Here is a 27,605-nt window from a genome sequence, read left to right on the forward strand (position 1 = left end):
ACGGTATGGGGTGAAGTAAAACATTACGTACGGACTAATAAGTCCTTTCTGAAGTGGAAGGACTGTTCGGGAGAGTATTGCTCGAATGGATGCGGCTTTGTGGGTGAAGAAAGTTGGCCATGTTGCAACGTTCATTAATTCGGCAATGGCAACACATGACATCACAGGCTGTCAGGAGTTGATGATCTGATGACAATGACAACGAAGGCGACGGTAGTGATAGCAGTGATGTGGAGTATATCGAGCCTCTACCTTTGTGAATCAGGTATGAAAATAAGGTTTCTGAATTTTCGTAAATTTTATAGATTTTACTTGAAACCTTTTGTGTTAGCACCGGTGTAAATTATTCTAACATTTATTGGTGTATTTAAAGTGAGATTCTTGTCGGCCGATTTCTACCTACCTTCTAATATCGTAGTATATTTATCTCGTATCATATTGTGTGATGAATAAACAGTGAGTATAAGGTTCGATTTTTGTCGACGGATTTCATTTGTATTATGTATTATCGCGATGACATTAAAAATATCTCTCCCATGTTTTTAAAAACTCGCGTGTCGTGCAATCAGCTGTTACTGCGGCAACATCGCTTCGTGCACCGTTGCAGTGTGACCAACATTGTGCGCAGCTGTCATGTGCAACCTTACGCCGGCCCACCTTTAGTTCAGTTTTACAATGGTGAGCTTGTCCTTTAGGACCAGGAAAAGTTTTTATCAAGTTCTTGGCCTTTGTTTTTGTACTTCTTCCCATGGGATTATTTGCCCATAATGTCTCACTATCTCTCCCAATGAAGAAACGTAGGGTGCTGTCATCACGGTCGTCATCGCTTACATCATCAGCCCTGTCCATCTCAACTTCAGAGTCACTGCTGTGAACGTCCGTTTCGAAGTCAATATCATTAGGATCGTCCCAAACATCTTCTCCTTCATTAGTTTCTTCTTCTTCCAATTCATCAAGAATTCGGAGAATAGAATCAGGATCATTGTATCGTGCCCTGAAACGCGTAATAAGACACAATTGCGTCAGTATTATTCAAGAAAAACAATAGGACAAAGGAGGGAATCACACAGAAAACTAAGGAAACTTCAAAATATAAATATATTTGAACATTTATGCACAAAAGAAAATGTTCCCCTCTCTTTCACACACACACACACGCCCGCACACACGAGCGAAATATATTTACTTACATGTTTCCTTCGGGTGTGAGAGAACACAAAAACAATCGGGCGTGTGGCGGCAGACTGGCCACCTAACTCGAACGACAATGGCACGCACCACTTAGCAACTGAACAGCGCCAGATCGGCGCCGACTGGAAAAAGTACGAAAGCGTTGTCGCGCGTCAAAATGAGTAAGTAAAGAATAGCCGGCGGTCCCGCCTGGCTAGTTGTCCATGAAGGGCACAATCTCGCGATTTTCTCCAAAAGGCGGCCAAATTGCCGCCCACGCGCCCGCTGGAAGGTTAATATAATTAGACACATAATTAAACAAAATACATATAGGCTATGTATGTTTTATTAACAAACTGATCGGAGAATGGAAACACATTTTACACATAAATGGAAATTCAAATAATACCGCGCCATCTCTCCCGGAAATGTAACACGCCATCTCACCCGACATTTTGGGAGAGATGGCGCACCCCTGCCCCAAGAACTGCGTTGGCCCAACATGGTGTATATCACACCAGCATAGTCGTCTAACCTAGTCATCCACCTGTAGCGAAGGAAATTTAATTTAGCTTGAACAACCCACTCAGTGGGCTTTTATATCATGCCGTAGCAAAACTTTGAAGGTAGAGAAGAGGTACTTACTGGAAATATCCAGGTTTTCAGGCGAAATCACGTGCATTATGTGGCATCCAACAGATAGCTTGTGTTCTCACTCACACACTGTACACATGAGAAGCAGTGGGCGAGCGATCTGGTGGGCGATTGCCACACTGGCCTACCCTGTGCCATCTCTTCTGGAATTACTATATATATTTTCAATCTCTGTCATTAGTTTACCCTTTTCAACCCTTTTGATGATTTTTAAGTCTCTCTCTATTGATGTAAACTGATGGCCAGTTTCTCTCGTGTGACAGCTCATTGCAGAGTATTTGTTAGGTTTTAAGGCATTAAAGTGTTTAGGTATCTAGTGAGGAAACTGCGGCGACTTTGGCCAAGATACGAATAATTACACTGTGTACATGAAACTCTATAGATCTTGGATCCGAGGTAGCGGTTGTTCGAATTTATGTTTTAGTTAAAAAATATGTTCTGGTTAGTGTTATGAGTCTTGAAAGCTATACTGACATGTTTTTAAGGGGATTTGCGATTTGGTAGATGGCAGAATTAGTATAAATGAAAATTGTGTATATAAGTTTCTGTTTTTTTTTTTTTTTCAGGGTGAGATTTGTTGCCAGCTGGAGCTTTACTTTATGAGTGATTCGGTTTATCATATTTATTTTATACTAATTAACTAAGGCTAGTTCTTTTATGAAATTGAGTTCTTTCGTTGGATTACTGGGTGAAAGGGGGATTTTGAGGGCCCTATAAACTAGGCTAAAAAGAGCCGCCTGTTTGTGTAATTTTGGGTGAAGCGAATCATTTTTTATTGTTGTTGGGATATTTGACTGTTTTCTATATATTTGGTAACTGAATTTAGTGTCTGTACATGTTACATTGATGTCCAGGAAATTTAATGAACTGTTATTTTCATCCTCCTTTGTAAACTTTATACAGTAGAACCTTGATAATTCGAAATCGGTTAATTCAAAGTCCCGCCTAATTCGAAGAAGCTCTCGTTCCCGGAAACATGAGGTACGGTTTTGCATGTTATTTAAATTGTTTAGTTCGAAATACGGATAATTCGTAATTCGAAGAATAATGTTCATCCCATTACTAAAATTCAGACTTTTAATTCAAACTGCTTTTTTTTTTTTTTTTCCAGAGTAATTTAAATTCAAAATTTATCTGCGTCATGATAGAAAGTGTCTTCCGGAACATGCTGGTGTAGATTTCAGTATTTTCACTCACTTTGGTGTGTCTACAGTGTGTTTCATATTTACTAATTTCGAGTGAAATCGTAATTCTTTTGTATTCAGCGTTTTAAGGAACACCATAATATCACTTAGCAGGCAGTGTGTGGAGAATCCGAATCCGCGTACACTGGCGATGCAGACAGTTGGCGAAAAAGCATGGCTCATATACTCAATTCGTACACACTGAATATTGTCAGTGCTGAAGAAACTGCATTGTTTTAAGAGGGAAGTGCCGGCTGAGAAATCATACAAGGGGGGGTCATTGCACTGTGTTGCAATGCAGATGGAAGGGAGAGACTTCTTCCCCTCGTCATAGGGAAGTTCGATAAGCCACGCTGTTTTAAGGGCGTTGGGCACTTTCTGTGCAGTTACAGGACATCTAAAATGCCTTCAGTACAGTAATCGAATAAATAAAGGACTTGCACAAGGAGCCAGCATAATTTGTCCTCGTCTTTGAATCATGCGTTTTTTTTCTTTCGATGCGTGAGGTTATGTTTGCCAGTTATTTATTCAAGTGCATTATTTGAATAATATAAATGCACCTTGTTGGATACATTTTGGGATTTGATTTTTCCAAGGCATTTGAAAGGTTTAAACTGTGAATCAAGGTGATTGCGTGCATTAATGCGTGTTAGAATACTTTGTGACGCGGCAAGGGTGCGCATTTCTGAATTACGAGATAAGTACCATGATGGGAAATCGTACAAAGTTAGGTGAGTCACTGTACTGTGTTTGAATGCAGACGGAAGCGAGAGACTTTCTCCCCTCGTCATAGGGAAGTTCGATAAGCCACGATGTTTTAAGGGCATTGGGTGCTTTCCATACAAGTACAGGACATCTAAAATGCATCCAGTTCAGTGTTCCAATGAATAAAGGACTTGCTCAGGGGAGCCAGCTTAGATTTCTCGTCGTCTTGGAATCGTGCTTTTGTTTTCTTTCGTTGCGTGAGGTTATGTTTGTCAGTGAGTTATCCAAGTGAATACTTTATTGTGAATTTGAATACTATAAATGCACCTTGTTGAATACATTTTGGAAATCGTTTTTCTCCATGGCATTTCAAAGGTTTAAACTTAGAATCAAGGTTAATTGCATGCAGTACAGGTCTTAGAATATTTTTAGATGTGGCAAGGGTTGGCATTTCTAAATGAAGAGTCGGTGGTTAATTCAAAATCACGCAATTTAAATCCGATCTTTGCGTCCTAAAGACTTCAAATTAACGAGGTTTTACTGTACTAAGGTCAGGATTGTTCAAAAAATCTAGAATTTTCTCACTGTTGTTTTTCTGATTATCACAAAGGTATCATTCAGATACCTAAGGCAAAGGCATAGTCCCTCTATATTAGTTTTTATTTTATTATATTTCAAGTTATCCATGTAAATATCAGCCAGTACATCTGATGGGTCACCCATAGCTAAACTCATTTGATGATAAATTTAGTTGTTGAAGGCAAATTATTATTATTTAAATTGAAATTTGCTCATTCAATATTACAAACATGTATTCGAACATCCCTATCAATGAGACTGTTGATATTATTAAACTAAAACTTTCCAAACACAGTAATTTAAGCAAGTTCGAGATAGATGAATTTATTAACTTACTATAATTCATGTCCCAACTGTAGTATTATGTCAAGGATAAAATCCTAACAATAAAAACTTTTCATATATTGAGTACACGTAAAGTAAGGCTGATTCTCCACGAGCAGGTAAAACGCCGCTGTTCGCCCGCTACAAACCCGCTTGCAGAACAGAACTATGGGGTATTTATAGAGCTGTCTACATGGGCGGTTTCCATGCCGCGGGTGGACGCGTCCATGAACGGGCAGGCGGGTCTAACGCCAGCAGTGGTGTCATTCCCGCTAGCGGTAGATCAGCGAGTCATACTCCACGTGGCGGCAGTGAGCAGTTCACCCACCTCTGTCGCACGATAGGAACTGCCTGAAGTGTAGTATATTCTTTACTAGCTGATGTTCCCGTGCTTCGCTACGGAATTCTACATTGTATACAGAAGTATAGGTTAGGTAGTGTACACATTGTGAGCAAGATTTATCAAATTCCATAGCTCCTAACGTTACCCTAGAAGCGCGACGGGAAAGTCACCAAACGTCTTTTCTCATATGGGTTAGGGAATATTCCTTGTAACGATAGGCCCGCTTGCCTGCCATCAGTCACAATCAAGTTGGGGAGTTTAGATTATAATGGCAGACACTGCCTTTTAGATCCTCAGAAAGACTGTCTTAGTCATTTTCCCAACTGAAATGAACATAGGTCATTACAATGATGTCAGTAGGAAAGGCGCGATTAAAAGCAATGTTTTCATATGAAATACTCGATCAAATGAAAAACCACGCATTTTCTCAGTTTTAACGAACAGTACTACGCTGCCGATCAAACAATCCAGATTTTCAGAGCCTGAATGACCAAGCCGCAGACAGCCATGGTCCGTGAACACTCTTCGTCTTTTTACTAATATGTTTCCTAGGAATACACGATGAATCGGAAAATCTCAATTCACTACACTGGCAGGGGGAAAAACTATCTGACTTGGAGGCAAATTCTTCCTCAAAGCCAGGGGAGAAAGCCCCTCTTCACTGCCAATTTGGAATAAAATGAATATAGATTTAATAAAAGTGAAGCTGAAGAAGCTTTTCTTACGAAACGGCTCTTTTCAGGGTTGAATTTTGAATTATTTAGTGAATTGTGATTCTATAATTTGGAGTAGGCCTAAACTGTAATTCTTTGCTTTTGTTTTTGTTTTGCAAGTTGCTTTACGTCGCACCGACACAGATAGGTCTTATGGCGATGATGGGACAGGAAAGGGCTAGGAGTGGGAAGGAAGTGGCCGTGGCCTTAATTAAAGTACAGCCCCAGCAAATTGTAATCCTAGACCAGGTCATACTACTACTACTACTACTACTACTAAGTGAGCCTCTAACTTAAATTGTCCAGTGGTGAGGCGATTCGATAACGCAGGGTGAGTCCACCAGCGTCTTTTCTTACCAGGTTAATTTTTTAATATTGCTAATAACTGTATTTGAACAGCTCCGACAACACAACCTATTCGTACGACATCCATAATTATAGTGTGGCAGGTTTATCGGTGGTGGAGAATGGCTGCGTGTGCCGCCGGCGTTTTTGGCGCTGTTTACAGGCGTCAATTCAACCGCTCGTGTAGAATAGGCAAAAAGTTTGAGCGGTCAGGCGGGCGAACAGCGGCGTTTTACCTGCTCGTGGAGAATCAGCCTAAATGCTAAATCTTGTTATTTCCACCTTCTCAGTACATATCAATCATGCAATGTTTACAATAACATTACAATATTATAAGGTACTAGTTTCAGTCCTATAAGGACCATCATCAGCCTAGCCAAGATAAATGTAAACTATATTTCTAAAACAGAGTGATTCGGTGAGATGAAAGATGAAATGACCTAAGATGATATACATAAAATGGTAATATATGAACAGTTGAATGTGACAAAATTATATAAACAGTGACAATTATATCTTTAAAATTACATTAGTAGTCACTCTGACAGTTGCACTCAAACCTGCAAGCTCGTTTCACATTGCGCAAGGTTCATTTTGGTTCCTATTGAATTGGGATTGCTCCTTTGCATCACAGCAAGATTCAATTCACCTACAACTCTAATAATACTCGACCTTCGCTGTGGACTTTTTGAACAACGATTCCCTCTGCGCTAATGTTGATTCACACCTTCTAGAATGTAATAGAAACTGGACTTTGTTTATAATCTGACTTAACGAATTTTAAATGTGCAACTTCGTCATCTAGAGCCGTTTTATTCTGTATCAAGATTTCTAGTTTTCTCTTATTTCAAACCACCAATGCAGGGTGCAAACACGTTTTGACTTTTAAAATGTTGTGTGATTTGATAATCTTAGTGAAATTAGTACTCTATAGTGAACTGACTTGCCCTTGACTGGGGTGTCAATCTCCTTTTCAAGCCCCACTGTTGACAATTCTTCTTGAGCCCAGCATTCATTTTTGCAACCATGGTGGGCAGCAAATTTTTCTTGCGCCGCATCGAAGGAAAATTTTTCTTGCGCCACGTTTTGAGTCCCGCGGCGTTTTTCTCCTTTTCTTGTCCCACGTATGGGAGTCATTCTTTCTTCCAATTAACTACACGCGGGCGTTCAAGAAAATCTCCAGCTAGCTATGCTATACAACGCAGGGATTATCCTATATCAAACTAATATATTATGTTTTTTTAAATGTGAATGCTACTTAGATACGTGCCTCTAATATATTCATCATATCTGCATGACTAACAGGTCATTAAATCAAAATACGACCAATCTTAAATTCTATTATTTCCATATGAAATTACCTTAAATTAATCTTATTAATATTATTATTTATAGGTTATAAGTTAAATTCTTAAATACTAATTTTATTCAAAATTATATTTGTTCGTAGAATAAGTTGACAAATAATCATTTGTATGTACATGTAGGTATCTCAATAAAAATAAGAAAATTTGATTGCCTTGAAGTTATCATGCTAATTATTAGTTTCCATTGCACATTATCAATATTTTTCTCAACATCCACGGTCTCATCTACTCCCATAAACAATTACCTTCCTCAATTTCTCTGCGGAATTGTATTATTTCAGGAAGCTCTCCTGACCTGACGTGGATTACCTTCTACTTCTCCTCAGTCTCATATAAAAGAAAATTAAAATGTTCAGTCCACTAAACTAACATAAATAATTCCATCATTCCTTCTGGCTGACTCAAAATTAACGAACTGTTACGTTAAGAATAAACTAAAATGAAATTATCTGGGACTAATACCTAAGAATTGTCACATTCACAATAAATATCAAATCCTCTGTTCTTGTTAGGTTCTATCAAGATATTAAATGATTACATAATATTATGTTTTACATATGTACATAATTATTGAAAGGTTTGTTCAATCATGCATTTAAAGAATGATTCTTTTTGGTGTCTCATCCTAACATTATTTCATGTTTATGACTCTATCATTAATAACGTAGACAGAGTAAGCAATGTTTCACATGTGTAGCTTTCAATTGCAACCTAAGCTGATATACCAATGAACATTAAAAAATATATGTTTGATCATACTTGGACATATTTAAAATATTCCCTAAGAAATATGTTAATAAATCTTTAGTAAAATCTCAACAAGTTTGTCTCGGTTAAATCAAGGTCGTAATGCTTTATAATTCCAATCAACTGACCGCTAATGGTCAAGGACTACTGTAGATGAAACTTCCACACTCGCAAATAGCAATAACATAACAGTATGAAGACACTACCATCAATGATTTGCTGTTCCCACTTAAGTCATTTTAAATATTGAGTAACATGTAAAATTTTCTTAGAAAATGCCGTCATTATACTCTACTATAGGTTATCTAGGGTTATTTTTTAAGATCGTACTTTATTATTAATCTGCAAGTTCATTAACCAAATGTCAATAACTCATATAATAAGACAAGCCATATTACATGTCGCTATAAGCATTAAATATATCCTAATCCATAACTGCTTAAAATAAACTGACATCAATTAGCCTTACTCTGAATTCCTTCCTTATTCGTCGTCGTATCATTCATAATTCCACGCCTACTATATCAATGCATGTATTATTAAACATTCACCAATCTTACCTCAATATTTCTGACTTATATGACCTCACTGCAAATATAAACATCATTAACTCGTATTAAGTATATAAATTTCATTATTTGTCTGTATTGAACCAAGATTACAATTTATTAAAATTCGTATCTACCTTATTCAATACCAAAAATGTTGTTAAGATGAAATTACAACATGTATATTTATTTTATCAGGACTAGTTTCGACGCTTTATATTGCGTCATCATCAGCTGATATACACTGGAAACATTGGCAAACATATGTAAGTTTATCTACGTCACACACATTATAAAAACTATGATAAAGATTTAAAAACCATATTATAATTATACTATTTCTGAGTCCATATTGTCCAAGACTTGCAATTATTAAACTTTGGATTGCTAAAATCTGATGCAATTTGGTTTAAATAATCATTAAAATTAAAACTAATAATAAAATCACGATCTTCTTAAAAACATTCACTTTGTTTGACGGGTTTAAAAAAAAAAAATGTTTTTGTAGAACCATGTTAAAACCATTCAATAAAGTCCTCCGGCTATTGCCATGTAGTGAACATAATGTCGCAGAATAAAGTAAAACAATCTTCTTAAATGACAATGACACTGTTTGACACTTAAAAAAATCTTTTAAAACCATATTAAAATTATTCTATGAAATCTTCAAAACGTTGAAATGTGGCGATCGTGAAAAGAGGCGAACTCAGAAGCCGGTGCTTTATGAAGTTACCAATCATTTCATTCTCAGTTCAATGTGGACCTGAAATAATATGAATATATTAACCTTCACTTTAACTGAAAAAGTGTGAAACTTTACGTCTTATAACATGTGACTCACCTCGTGAGATCGCTGTCCTTGCATAGCACTGTATAGCTAAGTGAACCTTATTGTGTCAGCAATCCAGTGTCCAAGGTTGGTTTTGGGTCAAAGAGGGGAACTAGGGGAAGGAGGAAGGAGCAACTGAGGGGCGGCAACCTGTTAGAGCTCCGGAGGGCGTGATCATGGAAGGCAGTATGTAAAGCTACTACGCATAATATGAAAAACCGTCTTATTGTCCGGTATATGTATATTTTTTTTAAACTCAATAAGAAAATCAAAAATAATATTTGGTTTTTCGGAAATTTCATTTAAATTAAAATTTGTATTAAAATACTGATCTAAATGTATATATCAGCCCTCCGTAACATCAAGCAAATTACCTTTTCCTAAGCTCTCCAAAATTTCAATGTCTTGTTCTATAGAAGTGAATTCATGTTTTAGATCATGTACATGCTGGCCTACCGCTGAAAATCTGTTATATTTTATTGCATTGATGTGTTCTGTGTATCTGATTTTAAAACTGCGTCCTGTTTGGCCTAGATATGTACTATCACAGTCATTGCATTTAAATCTGTATACTCCCGATTTGGCATACGGGTTCGACGTATTAACCAAAGTTGCATTGTGCAATACTATAGTATTATTATTATCAGTGCGAAATGAAATTTCCATTTTATGTTTTTTGAAAATATTTGTATACTTATAATTACCTTTGTTATAAGTAAAAGTTGCAAATGTCTTATGATTGGGTTTGTCCTTGACCAGAGCGGTTTGCAATCGGAATTTAAACTTGTTAATAATACGTTCAATAAAGCCTTCATTAAAACCATTAGCCTTAGCTATTGAACGTATTATATTGAGTTCTTTTTTCAAATTATTTGTCATATTAATCTTAAAGGCCCGTTCTACTAAACTATTATATGAAGATCTTTTTTGACCCTGTGGATGTTCAGAGTCCTGTCTAATAGTGACTGCCGTTTGTGTAGGCTTTCTAAAAATACTATACTCAAAAGCAGAACCCGATCTGTTGATTTTTAGGTCGAGGAAATTAATCGATTTATTACTTTCTGACTCCAACGTGAACTTAATCTGAGGGTCAATATTGTTAAGTAAATCAAGAGTAGCCTTTGCATCTCCAACACTTTCGTCCAAAATTACTAATGTATCGTCTACAAATCTAGCCCAAAACAATGTATTATCAAAGACTTTGTCATTCTTCATCATGTATGTTTCCAAAGCATCCAGATAAATTTCTGCCAAGATTCCCGGGGCTGGCGATCCCATTGCCAAACCATCTTGTTTATAAATGACATTATCAAAGATGAAGTAATTATTACTAACAAGTAACTTCATGAAATCTTGTATTTCAAGCTCACTTAGCTGACTGTAGGATCTTAGATTCTTAAGAATAACGGGAAGTAACCTATTAGTGTTAATACTCGGAAACATGTTAACAACATCAAATGAATGTAAGGTATGGTGCTCTTGTAATTTGAAATTGCTTAATTTATTAACCAGTTCTATGGAATTCTTGATGGATTTGTTTGCCGTAAATTTATAGTGCTTTTTAAGGAACTTCTGAATGAATTTAGCTAATTTATATAGAGGACTAGGTCTATAGTTTATAATAGGTCGAATGGGAACTCCAGCCTTGTGAATCTTGGGGAGTGCTCTTGCTGTGGGAAGGCCCGGGTTCATATTTACTAGTTTTTGTTTCTCCTGTTCGGTGAAAAGGAAGGATATATTCTTTAATGTCTGCTTTAATTGGTGTTGTAGCGCTTGCGTTGGATCTTTCTTGATCATACATACATACATACATACATTATCATTATAGACTGTTATGCCTTTCAGCGTTCAGTCTGCAGATCAACAAAAAAATGTCATTCTCGAAAAATTGTTTAGTCTTATAAATATATTCATCTTTATGCATGATAACTGTCACATTCCCTTTATCTGCTTTTGTGATAATGAGCTCCTCATCTTTAACCTTCTTTCTAAATTCTATTATACACTTTTTATCAATATTGGTGTCCTTGAAAACGGCATCATTTGTGTTACCAGTAGCTAGACTATTATGCAACTTTCTTTTTAAATCTATTCTAATCTCTTCCTGTACCTCCTACGGTAGTTTACCAATTGCAACCTCCGCTTCCACCACAAGTTTTGTGGTCTTTTTAGCTAGGTTAAAATTAGGCCAGTTATGCTTTGGGCCTTTAGAAAGAATTTGGATTTCCGTTTCATTCAAATTGGTCTTAAAAAGATTAATAACCGGTGTATGAAAACTCCTAAGTAAATTTTTAACCTGATATTGTTTAGCTTCTACAACTGGATTTTTTGGAAGTGATTCTTTCTTTAGTGTTTCTAGTTTTTTATCCAATTTTGCTGTTTAGCAGGAAGAAGGTAATCCAATTTATTCTGTACTAAATCCTGAAAAATGTTCCATTGCGCTTTAGATAAACTTATATATGTTTGCCGATGTTTCCAGTGTATATCAGCTGATGACGCAATATAAAGCGTCGAAACTAGTCCTGATAAAATAAATATACATGTTGTAATTTCATCTTAACAACATTTTTGGTATTGAATAAGGTGGATATGAATTTTAATAAATTGTAATCATTAACTCTGTTCAAAGTACCGCTCAGTTCAATAGATTCAGTATTGTATCACAATTTATACTATGTGGATCAACAACTATCATTTATATCGACGCACACTTCTCTTATCAAAGTACGAACGTATTAAGCCTGTATCTATTTACATTTGGGAATAAGTTGACGTCGTATCCGATCTCGATAACATACAATTCAACATGCTACATATTCTCATTTCAAATATCTCAGTTCATATTATGCACGGCAACATTCTTTGAAAGAAAGCTGAACATTGCTAACAAAGCACATCATTTGCAAGTGTTATCTTTCCTACGCATGGGAGTGTTTATAAGTTTTGGAAGATGACCTAAATCCATCAGTTAAACGTCACTATTGGTTCATTCGTGCTGAAACTCCATTTTGAGATCACCTCTCGAAGATATATCGACCTAGCTCTTATACAAACACCATTGACAACTTGATATCAAATAAAATACAATTAACTAAAATTTAAGAAAAGAACTTTGTGAAACTTAACTTAATCCGTTTGCGTTTCTGTACTGGGATGGCTGCTTCCTGGTTCTCCTAGGATGTTCATCTCAGGGTTATCGCTGCATCATGACCGGGCTGCGGTCTCGATCCTCGGGTCCGTAGGAATGGTTGGTGGGTTACCGTCAGACGCCCGTCCCATCTTCAGTTTAGTCGGTCATCATCACGTAGCTCTCGAAGACATGCATAAAACACATATTTGAAAACATCATTAGTTTGACAATCATGCTACTTGTAGATCTTCCTTGAATTATGCTTATGTTGAGCAAAGTAGGTTATGACGTGACAAACGTCAATCTCTTATTTGAATGATCTAAGAGGTATCTTAAATGTTGCCCTATTTTGATTAGATACATTAATTGATCAATTCCCGACGTCTCCAATAATAAATCGTTGATACTCGAGTTTACTCCGAATCTGCGGTCCACTATTTACTTCGTCTATTTTTTTTTGCTTGGGATTTCTGTTACGACTACGAAAAATGTATTGTTATAACTTTATAATAATACAATTTGTGTTCACAATAATTTAGGAAGTATCCCTTTTAAATCTGTTTTTCTTGCATATCAATCCACTCGTAAATCTTTTTCTGGTAACTTCATGCGATGTTTGTTTTATTTTATTGTTGTTGGTTCTTCCAATTAAAAGTCACTGCATTTACCCAAATTACGGCCATTTAGATTCTGTTGGTCTGTACTTTCTTACAATATATTCACGGCCTATTTGATTCTACATGTCTCTATGTTAGAATTTGTATTTTCTGCTGCATGATTTCCGACACTTTATCGCTATTCACGACAAAATGACGATTTTAACACCACTGTTCGAAATGACCAGGGCAATGAAATGGTACAATAGGTATGTATTCACAAAAATTTGATAAGTGAATCAAAGATAATAGACTGTGAATAATTGCACATGTATATACGGAAAACTAATATTAAAGTAAGAATAAATAATTTAGTTAACAAATATGTATCAGAGGATTTGCTGTTGCGTTTATAATTTATTTTAAAATGACCATATTTTAATTAATCATTTTCGTGTCATATTTCGTCACTTCTGAGGTCGTATTTCGACACTTTTGAGGTAATATTTTGTCATTTTTGAGGTCATATTTGCTTGCTGTTTGGGTTATTTTTAGGTCTTAAACATCCGAGCCCTAATCATAAATATATCCTCATTCCAGAGATCATTTGCTTCGTTAAGCCTGTGTACATTTTGGCACCAGAGAGTAACTCAGTCTTATTAGCTCATGGCACTAGACGGCGATCCTATGAATTTCGGTCTGGCACTCAACGTGTTAACCTGAATCTAATCAGTCACTAATATTAACCGTTGGGGTCATTCAGAGGGCCTATCCCTATGACCTCCCTGGAGATATCGCGACTCGCACTAACATTGCCACTCTACAGTTAGTGCATTATATATTAACCCTTTCGCTCCCACTGTCTGTATATACGGACTTCGGCGGTATGTGCAAGTAATCCCAACGTCCGTATATACGGACGTTTAGTAAATAATTTTTGGAAAATATAATACGCTCTTAAATATATGCACAACATACATAAAATTAATCGGGAAGAAATGTTCTACTCATATCGACTGCTTAAACAAACTTTAGTATACTGTACCGAAAGAAGGGAGCAAAATCTAGAAGGCATTGACCTTGTGAGGCAGCTGACAACGTTCTTGGAGAGAAGTGAATGGTGTTGATACCATTAGGCGTGCTGTAGAGAAAGTCTTTAGAAAAAGGAAAGAAACAGTTGTGTATGTAGTGCAGCTAGCACTAAATCTGGAGGCAAAAGAAAAAATATACTTTTATGTGCTCACAGTGCAATAAGGGATTGCACCCTTTGTTACCCTCTACACAAATGTTAAGTTATTGGCACATGTATGTTTGTACATATATACTGTAAACATATAAACTGTAATAGTAAAGTGTAATTTTTTAAAGTTAATATTATTTTCATGAACATTGTGGGTTTTCTTATTATTTACTATTGTTATTTTGAACATACAAAATTTGTGCTGAGAAATACAAATTGCTGGTTTATGTATGTTTAATCTTCAACAACTATGTTATTTTTTCAAATAAACATTGAAATTTAGTGTTTTTGTTCATTTTTAAATGTTCTTTTAAGTGGTATGGATGTTGGAAGCCAGCTCATTTTTTTTTTTGTATTTGAAATTTTTGAAGAAATGTGGGCGAAAAAATAAAAAAAAACTTTCTGATTTGGTCAGTAGATTTTGGAAAATTATATATCTTTTTTGCATGACTATTTACTTTTTGGATTTAGTATCTTTCAGAGTATGTATTTACAAATAAAACAAAAAACATATTCAATTTGGACAATAAATAAGTGAAATATGCATATGTTAATACAATACTACAATAAAGCAAGAAAAGGGCCTGGGATTTCTTGCACATACCCTACTAAAATGTCTGGGAGCGAAAGGGTTAATTACATTGGCAGCCATGTATCAGAGTGCACTGTTATATTCTTTACATTAGCAGCCGTGTAAAACCTTTGGCTATCAGTGCACTGGGTGGAGAATAGGGAGTGGGGAGAGTGAGAGAGGGAATATGGTGTGATGTGTATGCTGTTAGAATGACCACCCTTATTCCTTACAAAATTAATTACAATCTTCTGATATTTATATCTGGATCAATTTTTGCAAGTACAGGACAGCTTGCTCGATCACAGGATTGTATGGTGTTGGTAACATGGTTCACATTAATGATACTTCTTGAGCTATTTCCCCCTCTGTTGTATTTGTTTAGTCACGAGACAGATGCCTTTTGTAGGAGCTGTGTTTGATATCAAGTATTACAACTAATTGTAACTTCGGTCCATATATTATTGTACACAAAGTAAACTTTCCACTTACCAAGTCCTCTTTAGTACATACTGGGTGGTTCACCTGGCCCCTGCGATCTAGTTTTGTGCAATCTTCTGTGTTTATTACAATTCTGAAATACTTCGGGCCTTCTCCTTAAACCAGGGTGAGATATAACGAGATGTATGGTTACGGGCTAGAAAACTGGAGGAATTGTGAGTGCCACTATTAATTCATTATCAGTACCACAAATTAACCCGTGAAACTGTGTATTACTGTGTTGATGGGGTGAAAGCTCCTTGTGAGGATCACTGTAAGTATCTAGGTGATCATATAAGGAAAGAACTTCCTTGGAGTAATCTCATAAATGAGATTGTAAATAAAGGTTACAGATCTCTGCATGGATATGAGGGTATTCAGGGGTTGTAACAAGGATGTAAAGGAGAGGGTGAATAAGTCTCTGGGAAGACCCTAACGAGAGTATGGTTCCAATGTATGTGACCCTCACCTGGATTAGGTACTTGATTCAAGAACTGTAAAAAATCCAAAGAAAAGCAGCTCACTTTGTTCTTGGTAATTCCCGACAAAATAATAGCGTTGTGAAAATGTTGCAAAGTTTAGGCTGGGAAGACATGGGAGAAAGGGAACAAGCTGTCAGTGGATAGGTGGCATGGAAGGACATTAGTAGACTAATAAGTTTGAGTGGTGTTTCTAAATGTAGGAAAGATTACATATGAAGATAAATGAAATTCAAGAGGACATATTGGGCCAAATATTTGTTTATAGGAAGTGGAGTTAGGGATTGGCATAATTTACCAATGGAGATATTCAGTAATTTTACAACTGTTTTAGATCACTAGTGATTGATGAAACTGGCACAGATATGAAGAGCACGTACCTTACAACAAGAGGTGCACACACAGACTAGCAACAGGTATTGTATAGGCTGTGAACTGCCTGCTGTATGTCAAGCCTCACAATAGCTCTCTTGGCAGGGGCGTGGTTGGAGATCTGAAAGGGAACAGTGCTTGAGGGTTAGGAGATTGAATTCTATGCAAGGTATTTTTTATTCTTTTAATACAGCCTGTTGCCTGGGATGTGGCAAGCTTGCATCCTTAATAGATTCCACAGACTGATTTGTTTATTTGGCCCTGATAAAAGGTGTTGGTATGGTGGCATATGGTAAGGAGCTGGGTTGGAAGAGGCTAGGAAATGTGTGACAGGGTTTGTTACCTACATCATTTAACGTAGCACCTGCTTGAACTGACGACCTCCATGGTCAATACAGAGCTGTGCACCTTGTTTTAAAGACCATCTGGCTTGTTGCAACATCTCCGGGATAACAGATTGGCATGGCTCGGTTATGAGCTGTCTAAGATGACCAGGATTGGCTGGCTCCTGTGCATACACCAGTTGTTTTACATGGCTGCAAGATCAGGTTATCTGGTGGGCCAGGGGCCAGGTCTTCCATTTCCTATCCATTTACAATAAAACCTCGTTACGATGTTTCTGCAGGGGACAAGGAAAGGGAACGTGTTAAGCGAGAAAATGTACTACTTAATATACGAATAAAAATTATCCAACAGGGATATGGAAACACTTGATAAGTTTTTTTCGACATGGCATTTTACGTTGTGTATCCGTGGGTACCGTGAAAATTATATCTACAATTTCTAAAGATGAGAGGAAAATATATAAAGGTGTGGAAAATACAAGAGAGAACAAATATGAAAATCTTTTCCACAGGGGCTTATAAAATAACAAGTGTACTGAAAGGTGTAATAAACATCAGACAACGCTTATTAAAACGTGTGCACAGGGGCCAATAAAAATATTGGAAGTATTATTGCAGATCACACTCTTTCTAAAACAAATGCAAGTAGAAGCAGAACAGTGGGTAATTAAGCAATATTTTTGGGTCACACTGTTAGACAATGAATTGGAGATTACACTCGACCATGTGTGACTGGAAAGAACGACTTTGGCCACCATTTTGAAGTCGAGAAAACTTCGACCAACTCAAGTGATAGAGACTAAACTCGAAGGGAAGGTGCGAGTTCAACATTTGCGACCTTTGCGAACTTATAGATGCTGATGCCATTCCACTATCTGACAGATTTTAATTTTGTGTTCATTAGTAAGGAATTTGACGACTTTGCCCATATCCATATCTAGGCTATCGCAAGACAAATATGCAGCACGCTAGTCAGTTTCACACGATTGTGTTCCTAATCCAGATATAGGCCACTGTATCACGTGACAAATATTTGCTACACTTGACATCGTCTTCAGGGCAAACCCATAACCCCTCGGAATGTGAGCACTAACCTTACAGACCTAATGGAATCCCACGAGGTAAGAAGGTTGATAGCGTGCTAGCCCTAGAGGGGAGTTAAAGCTAGCACGAGTGAGGGACATAAGAAAGCAAGGGAAAAGCACAAATAACACATCACAACAACCAAGTAATGAGAGAAAACTAGACATCTTGAAGTATGTACGCATGCAATAGGCAACAGGGGCTGAAGTAAAAGAAAAACCAGTGACAGTGCTGAATTGATTCTAAGAAATGTAAATCAACATCTTTCTTGTAACACAAGCTAACTTTAATTCATAAACGCGAAATTGATTAGTATAACTCCAAAGATAGAAAATAAATTAATAACTGAGTTTTCCTCCGACAAATTAACAAAGGTAATTAATAAGATTCAAACTAAATCAAACTTATAAACATGACCGATCACCTAGCATGAAGGATTTTATTTAAAACCTTACTATTCACTAGCAATAATTACATATCTATAATTTGGTGAAAGTAACTCTCCATTGTTTCTTTAAACCTTTATGTGGCTTGGCACTTGTCCCCCACCTAGGGGTCAACGCAAGGACGTAAAATAAATTATCAGACAAGAACTGAGACGTCCCAAAAATAACAGACACAGAAGATAAACGGGGGGGGGGGCAAAAGAAAAATATTAAAACTAATGTTTGACTGAAAAAACAGAATTCCAATTAAAATTCACAGGCTAGAAGGTAAAATCAGAATACCTGGACTCAAGCAATCACAAGCTTCCACAACAATCACATCAACAACACATTGCTAGAGCATCCAAAACAAACATGTCCGCCTAACCAAAAACTAAACAGATCCGGCCCCAAAATAAAATAGGCAAAAGATAAACCTAAAAGAATAAGGTAGGAACTAAACTTTAAAGTCCAACGAGAAAAAATCAGTAAAGAATTAGGCAGATTAAGAGGCAACCTTGCGTGGACCATCCGTGATTCACAAGTCAATTTTTAACAATCAGTTTGCATACGGATAATAATCATATTAATAAAAATTGAAGTTAAAATCTTGAAAAATCATAGATACCGAGCATATTCCTCAAATCTAGATGAAATTTAGTAGATGAAACCGCTGAAGATATTAGCCGAACAGACACTAACCCAGACACCAAAATAATAATAATAATAGTAATTATTATTATTATTATTATTATTATTATTATTATTATTATTATTATGATGGTCGAGACTCACTGTATTAGAGGTTCAATTTTGGATTTTGTGGAACAATCAATACATTTTTCCTTCTTTTAAAACACGTTCTTGACCGATTTCCCACAGAAAAGAACAGATAAACTTGCAATTTTGGAGGATAACCAGGCAAATCACACAGCTCCCAAGGAAGCTACTTTCCTCTCGACAAAAACTGAAGAAATTTGCAACTAAATCAACACTAGTAAATAAAATAAATAAGACAACTCCACAAACTCAGTGGGCCACAATGCCCCTAGAAGGTGAGTTTCAACCTGGATCTATATCACAGATCCACGACATCGCGCTGCAAAGCCCTTCCACATGTCTGCCTTTCATAGCAGCATCACTCGGAATCCCATGGCTTCACCAAGCCAGTAAGTGAGCATGCACCAGGCGGCTTACGAGCCGCTTGTTGATTGGCTGAGACATAAGTGTGCAGTTATCAGAACTTCAAGAGTTAGTCACTAGGGCGCTGCACCGTACACACATCGCACCAGAATATACTTCAAGTCGAAGTGAACGTGGTAAGATAGACCACTTTAATCCTCTATTGCCCAGGATAGGTCTCTATAGGAAAACAATTATCTTCATTGAGAATGATATTTATATGATTATTCTATAAAAATTCTATGCATAATTGAAAACTTCATGGTATGTATTGTTACTGATCTGTCACAATGGGCATTAGCGGCAGAGATGTTTCATTGCAGCAAGAAAATACTAAATTCCCATTGTTACACATGTAACGCAGGGCACTAGATTGTTAAATATAAAAAACAGAGTTTGTTGGCAAGAAGCTGAGAGATACGAATTTCAATGGTATACACCAAGTCCAAAATATTTAGGTAGGAGGAATGGCGATCGCTTCTAGCACCGTTCACTAAACTGTACCACTGAACACGAAGTAAATTTTTTGCTTCTTTATGGAATCCAAAATACATGCTCAAACAGGTTCAATGTTTTGCAGCAACGTCACTGCTAACCAGCAAGCAAAACTGAACATTCCTGAGGCTACCGGCTTGCTCCCTAAAGGTGCAACTTATCCTGTGAAGTTCAGATATTCAGGGTCTTTTCCTGTAATCACGCAACTGTGGTGGCGGGTATTACCAGAGTTGGAAATAGCGTTTCTTTCACAAGGGTTATAAATAACATTTCCAGAGCTAGGAAATATTTGATCGTACTAAGTGGTAATAGTGAATTTTCGTGACGCAGTGAGTTATTTTAAGATATAGATTCAATACCATAAAAATCGGACTTCAAATTGACGTGTTAAGCAGGAAAAACATGTTAATGAGGAACGCACTATCAAGGTTTCACTGTTAGGATACATCACATGAAGATAGTTCTGGTCGATTACTGTTGTGTGCGGTGGAGCTCTGTCATATTGAAACCACATCCTGAAGCGATCAAAATCAATGTTAATTCTTCTTGGAGTAACTGCACATAGTGTTCTCCTCTCAGAGGTTCCTCAAACAAATGGGGATCAATGAGGTAATTACCCACTTTGCCACACCATACAATTTCACTACACTGTACCTGAAAGGTTACCTGTCATAACCAATGGGGATCATCCACACTCCAGTAATGCGTATTATGGCGATTAACGGTTCCATTGTCGTGGAACCGCACTTCGTCCAATAGGTTGGTCGAGGGAAGGCGGATGAATGTCCACATGTTGTAGGGTTCATTGACAGAAATTCCACCCGGGCTTCATAATCATGACCATGAAGCTCCTGGTTTAACCCTTAGCACTCACGCGGCGGGCCATGCCCGACAATGAGAATCCTGCGTAGATCCTATGTCGGGCAATGCCCGACATGATTTTCTACCCTATATAACTCCTTTGTCGCGTTATGCATGCATGAATTACAGGTACAGTAAACTACTGCCATCTTTCAATGACAATTTGAAGCCATGTATAGCTATAAATTCTTTGAAATCAGGCTTTGTGCGAATCACATTATTATTTCAAACAGGCAGTGATGCGAGTTTGTAAACAGACGTTGTTTAGCAACATGGCGTCGTTTGAGCAGCATGAGAAGGAAATAGCCAGACTTTCAGTGATAGTGATTTTCAATTAAAATGTGAGGGAGATATTGCGGAACGAGATTGTGTTGGTGAGTTGAGTGAAGTTCCGATAATGAGAAAAGTATGCTAAATGGCAGTGCTGGTACCTCTACTGATGGCTGGAGGGAATACTGTGACAAGGACTTGGAATTAAAAAGAACCCCATTCACAGGTATGTAAGATTATAAGCCACCGGAAGGGAATAAACCTAACAATGAACTCGACTTATTTCAATTATTCATGACTGAAGCGTTACTGTTGGAAATTGTGCGCGAGACTAACTGGTATACCAGTGTAAACATTCAAATAGTTATGCCCCACAGACGTGAGTCTAATTGGAGGTCGTGTGTAGATGTTGCTCTTCCTGAATTCAAAACATTTTTAGACGTAATTCTAAGTATGGCAATGAACAGTAAGCCTGAATTACGATGTGAGACAGTGTTTTTCCGCAGTACTTGTAAAAAAAAGCCTGGATTACATTCCGGCGAGTGCTTTGAGAAGTTTCACACATTGCACGATTACAGATAAAAGGTGACTGAGATAATTTCAGGCTTAAAAATGCTGAACATTGCACCTGAATATTGTATTGTGCTTGTATTATATTCATTTTGTGTTTGCTTTATTTGATTTTTTATAAATATGCTGTCTGTATGTTTGTGCTGTCTCTTATCCGTCTGCAAGCAGGTTCTTAATTGGAGCTGGAGAGGCAGGAGTGTTAAGAAAAATAGAAACAAGAGGGCTAAGGGTTAAGTGCGGATGGTACAAGTGGAACTGCTGGCTATGCAGTATCCGAATAACAGACGCCCGGCTGATGTTTGTTTCCTGTACAGTGGTCGGTGTGCTAGTGTGAAGATTATGATGGATAGCATCCAATACAATCTTTTCATTGTGAGCAGAGATGTCGCAGGATTATTTCGAACAGGCAGTGATCTTCTCAGGGACACAGTAGCCTGCAGATGTTTTTTCACACGCTGAAATGTCATGTCTGTCAGTTGTTGTCTATCTGGGTAGCGTTCTTGGTGTAGGCATTGTGCCTGGTATACATTCTAACTAGCTTGTTTAGAGATGAGTGGTGTATCCTCGTACTCGCCGCTAGAAAACATCACAAGGCAGTGACTAAACTTTGTGTTATGACTTTCCTCAACCTGCCATCCCATGTTATCGTTTCAGTAGAGCCCATTTTGCCGTACCTGTGGTCTATGAAGCATGGAATATGTACAACGATAGTTAACTGGTTGCCTGTGTCCAAGCCATAGACCATCACCTCCTCATCCTCGTCCAACCCAGCACCATACCCTTGCCACAATACATACATCCCTTTACAGGGCCAAATGAACAAACAAATCAGTCTGTGTGAGCTATCAAGTATGTATCCTTACGACATCCCAGGCAATTGGTGATAAAAATTTTTAAAAGAAAATACACTTCTGCGGGTTTCAAACCTTTGAGCACTGTCCACTGTCATATCTCCTACTGCAACCTTGCCAAGTACTGTGAGGTTTGACATGCATGCACAGTTCCCAGCCTCCCTGCTCCCGGTCTGTGTGCACCTCTTCTTGTAAGGTACGTGTTCTCCGTATCTATTTGTTTCATAGGTTCATTTTAGGTACACATAATGAATTAATAATGGTGTTTATGATTCCTACTGTCTTCTAGCCCATAATACATCTCATTATATTACCCTGGTTTAGAGAGACTAGCTCCATACCCTTGCCACAAAACATACATCCCTTTACAGGGCCAAATGAAGAAACAAATCAGTCTGTGTAAGCTGTCAAGTATGTAACCTTACCACATCCCAGGCAGGTATTTCACAATTGTAGTAAAAGCAGCGGGATACATAAAACTATATCACAAGGGGCTGATGACCACCCGGTGTAGTACATGCCAAAGAGATGTTTAGTACACAACAAAAATGTCAAACCGAAAACTCAGTCTTCTGATTTAGCGTTAAGAGGTTCTACCAATTGAGCTATTGTGGCCTAGGTCTTGTGTGTTCTGTTGGAAAGGATCTCGCCTTCTGTGATCAGTTGTATTTATAATTTCTGAACTTATGACCGTAATTGGCGTTGTTCTTGTGCTACCGATTTCCCGGCAAGACAGAGTACCTCCTTGTTGGTGATATGGCCTGTTCATAAGACTGGGATCATTTTGTGATACATCCTCATTTTAAATATCTGGAGTTCCTTCATTGATAAAGGCTTTAGTGACTATATGATACTGTTAAGGAGTCCTAGTAACACACAATAATTCATGACACCGCATATTTTGAATCTGAAGCCGTGGTTGCACACAAAATGTTTCAATTTCAAAAATACTCTTCTAGTGTGATTCTGCGTTTGATTTTTACATTCCAATTGCATTCTGTCCAGCTCCATGGGTAAGTGGTGAGCGTGCTGGCCTTTGGTCACAGGGGTCCTGGGTTCGTTACCCAACAGGGTTGGGAATTTTAACTATAATTGGTTAATTCCACTGGCACATGGACTGGGTGTATGTGCAGTCTTCATCATTTCTTCCTCATCACGATGTGCAGGTCGCCTACGGGAGTCTCAAAAGACCTGCACTAGGCCTCTCCGGAGGCCACACAGCATTTCATTTCATCCCATTAAGTTAGCTTTTGCATGTAGCATTTTCTAATTAATGTAATTCTCCTATAATTGCTTCATTCAGATATTTTTTGACTGAGGAAAGAGTAATTTTATGTTTAGATGTTAAATTGTTATAATTGTTCCAGATGTTCTTTTGTACTGTAATGTTGATATTTATGTGAATTTAGAAAGATTGTAGGAAGTGATAGCAGCCTTGTCATTGACCAAGAGAAGCAAGAGTAGGAACAAAGCAACTAAAATTAGGTTCCTAAGAAGCATACTGGGAAAACCTCAATGAGACAAGTTATACAATGAAGTGGTAAGACAAAGGTTTTGGTGTTGAGAGATTGTGCAGCACGATTAATTCAGAGAAGATAATGTGGTTTGGACTCGTGATGAGAAAGTCAAAGCTGCCATACCAGGTAATAATGACCGGGAAGAGGACTTCACATCGGTCCAGAACTAGATAGAAGATACAGGGAGGGAGTGCATTGAGGACAGAGGAATCAACCGTGGCAGTGTGTTTGAAGAGGAATGGTGGAAGGACAGGAAGTACAGAATCCTGAACTGGGAGAGGATGTTGCTACTGAGGATTATCATGATGTAGGAATTCATGCTTACACGTATTCAGCTGGAAGACGATAACTGCAAGTGGATTGGATTGTGTAAGATTCCTGCCAAATGGGGCATTGCATTGAGGCCCAAGAAAATTGAGATATCGTATGGTTTGGATTTAATATTGAAAGATACACTGAAACAATTTGTCTTGATCTTGTGAGCTGCAAGATATGAAGCAAATATTCACATACCTTCTGTATTCAAAGAATTGGATGCCATCTTGTCATCTGAAATGTCAAAATCGAATGTCAGGCAAATCCCTTCCTTCCATTTTAATTATCATTTTATTATATTTGGTTAATCTCTTGTTTATTCCTTTGTTTGATTTTTTGTGATATTATTACTTTTGCATTGTTCCTATTTTAGTGTACCAAAAATAATAGAACATTACTTTGGAATAAAATTATTTTCTTGTAGTCCAGGGAACAAGAATGGAAGTAAGTCTCTTGATCAGTATAAATGGTACTACAGGAGGCAAGGGAGAGGGAGAAGAAGGTTGAGAAGGTCTGGAAGACAGGTGTGGGCTAATGTTTTAAGGGAAAGGAAAGTGAAGGCTTAGGCTCCCCGTCAGGAAGTGAGTTCGGGAGAGATATTTGTGAGGAATCTGTATGAATCACTGCAGGTAAAACAGCAGAGGGAAGATGGAGAACAGGAAAGTGTTACCGGAGAGCAAGTGAGTCAAGGGAAAAGGTAATGGTAGGAAAGGGGAAACAGAGGAAAGAGAATAGGAAGAGCTAGGTGGAATGAATTTGTTAAAAGGAGAGAAGAGAGGAGGAAGTAGTTTCTGCAGCCATCAGGGAAGTTAAGGGAGACCAGGAGTGGAGGGGACTTAATAAGGTGGGTGGATTTGAGGCTCTTGTCACGGGTGATTGTTAAGTACGTGGAGGAAAATGAAGTAGGGTAGAGTGTTATCTAGGAATTAGAGTAAGGTAGGTGTTGAGGTTAGAGGTGACAATTTTTTATGTTGGTACCAACAATGTAAAGTAAGCTGGAATAGATACTAGTACAGTGGAGAACATGCGGAATCTGATTGAGAGTGCACGAGAAGTTTACGGGAGGGCAGATTATCAGTAGAATATTGTGTAGGAGGGATATTGACTGGCGGGTGATCAGGGATTTAAATGACACTATGGAGTGGGTTAGTGGGGAAATAGAAGAGAGATTTGTAGATGGTAATGGGTAGGAAATGGGGATCTACACTCTGCTCAGATGGCCTTCTTTTGAACGGCATTGCTATGTATAAGTTACGGAGCTAGTTTAGAAAAGTTAAAGGGTGGTACGTTCAGGGAAATGGGGTGGACTAAGGAGCAGTAACGAGAGTATAGGTTGTTGGAAGAAAAGTTAGAACGACATAAAGTTGTTTGCGTTTATCAGATATGACAGGAGAATGAATGAGAGTTGAATCATGGCTGAGAAGTGATATTATGGATGCGGAATTTTTTAGTGTTAATTGTAGAGATAGGGTAGGAATGTAGGAGGAGGTATTCATAATGGTGAAAGAAGAATTTGTAAGCTATGAAAAAATAAAGGATGAGAAACATTAAATTGTATGTGTAAGGCTTATCTCTGAAGATAATAGGCAACTTGATGTTTTTGGGGTGTAGAGACCTGGAAGGGGTGGTTCTGATGCTGACATGGAATTATTTGTTACGATAATGGGTTATATGGGGAAGAACGTAGAAAGGAACATTATTGTAGTTGTTGACCTTAATTTACGAAATGTTAATTAGGGAAAGGTAATGCGAATGACAGAAAGCATGGCCAAACACGTCGTAAGTAAGCTAATATGACAAGGACAGTCGCAATCACGAAGATGCTGTTCTGTATTTATAAAATAAATGTGGTAGGAAGGAAGGTTGTAAAATTAGGGCTATTAGGCTGTATAAATAAAAAATCCAGTCAGTCATCTATGATCTGCATTTAGGGCTGTCGCTTAGGTGGGAGATTCCCTATCAGTTGTTTACGTAGCTTTTTTAAAAATTTTCAGAGAACCTTAAAATTTATCGAGCATTTCACTTGATAATTTATTCCAATCCCTTACTGTTCGTCCTATAAATGAATATTTGCCCCAATTTGTCCTCGTGAATTCCAACTTTATTTTCGTATTATGATCTTTCCTACTTTTAAAAGCTCCGCTGAAGCGTATTTGTCTACCAAATACCACATGGTTGATCAGAATGGCGTTGGGGAGTTCTTAAAAAGTGATCAGTAAAAAATGAAAAATAAAAATGTATCCAGCTGTGGAGTGTGAAAATAGATATGTACCTTTATGTTAGTAAGGAATGGTAAAGACCCATTAGCAGAAAAATAAATTAATAAGGAGGTGTATGTTAGAAAGAGGTAAGAGTTTGGAAATTGTTTTGGAAGTAAGGAGAGATTGAAGGTACTTTGTTGAAAATTGAATAGAACAGAAATGTCAGGTAGAGATAACATGAGGCAAACATTGTATGAGTTTTAAGGTGAAAATGGATGGGTAGACATATGTACTTTAAATTCAGAAAAATGTTTAGGAAGGACATTTCAGGGGTCATTAATTGACAAGGGGAGTATGTATGTGTGTACGTCAAAGGGCCTTCTTCAAGCTGGAGAAAGCATTTGCCCAGGTGCCGCATGGGTTAATATGGTATGCACTGTGTGACCATGGAATCCCAGAGCTGCTTGTAAACTGGGTAGAGATGTTATATGTCAACACCAGTAGCAGAATGCAATGTCCTGCTGAAACATCAGGAAGCTTCCCTGTGAAGGTAGGAGTTCATCCAAGGTTCAGCACTCTTGGTGTTGCCCTGGTCGTGGACACTTTCTTGCGAGACTTGCATCTAAGTGAAACACACTATCCAGAGAATATTTTGCTCATGGCCACCACCAATGGAGAGCTACAACAGGAAGTCCAGACCTATTGCGGTCATTTCGGCCTGTTTGCTCCCTGTCTGAACCTTGCAAAAATTGAGTACCTGGACACTGTTTCCATTGCAGGCTCTGTTGAAGCAAACTGAGATGATATGAAGAAGGCGACTTCCTTTTGGTACCTGGGATCTCACTTACAAAACGACGGTGATATTGACCGTGATGTATGGGCGAGAGTTAACACGACCTGGCTACAATGGAAAAATTAGACGTGCAGGTTGCCTACGTGGCGTCATCTCAAAAGACCTGCACCAGGCCTCTTCAGAGGCTACATACACACAAAAAGTGTTGCATAGGTCTTGGGTGACGAGAATATGCCGATTCGACTGGAGTTCAAAATCTATTGGACAGTGATTTGCCCAGTTACTGTACGTGAATTGAATGCTGGCCAACCACCAAATCTGC

At 37.8% G+C, this 27,605-nt stretch overlaps 1 protein-coding gene across 1 annotated transcript in view; it reads left to right on the top strand.

Moving 5' to 3' along the window:
* LOC136876441 (ATPase family AAA domain-containing protein 2) overlaps positions 1-27,605 on the top strand; it is a 456,642-nt gene that overhangs the window by 38,045 nt on the left and 390,992 nt on the right. The window lies entirely within an intron of this gene.

The sequence above is a fragment of the Anabrus simplex genome, chromosome 6, assembly GCF_040414725.1.
Source record: "Anabrus simplex isolate iqAnaSimp1 chromosome 6, ASM4041472v1, whole genome shotgun sequence".
NCBI classification, from domain to species: Eukaryota; Metazoa; Arthropoda; class Insecta; order Orthoptera; family Tettigoniidae; genus Anabrus; species Anabrus simplex.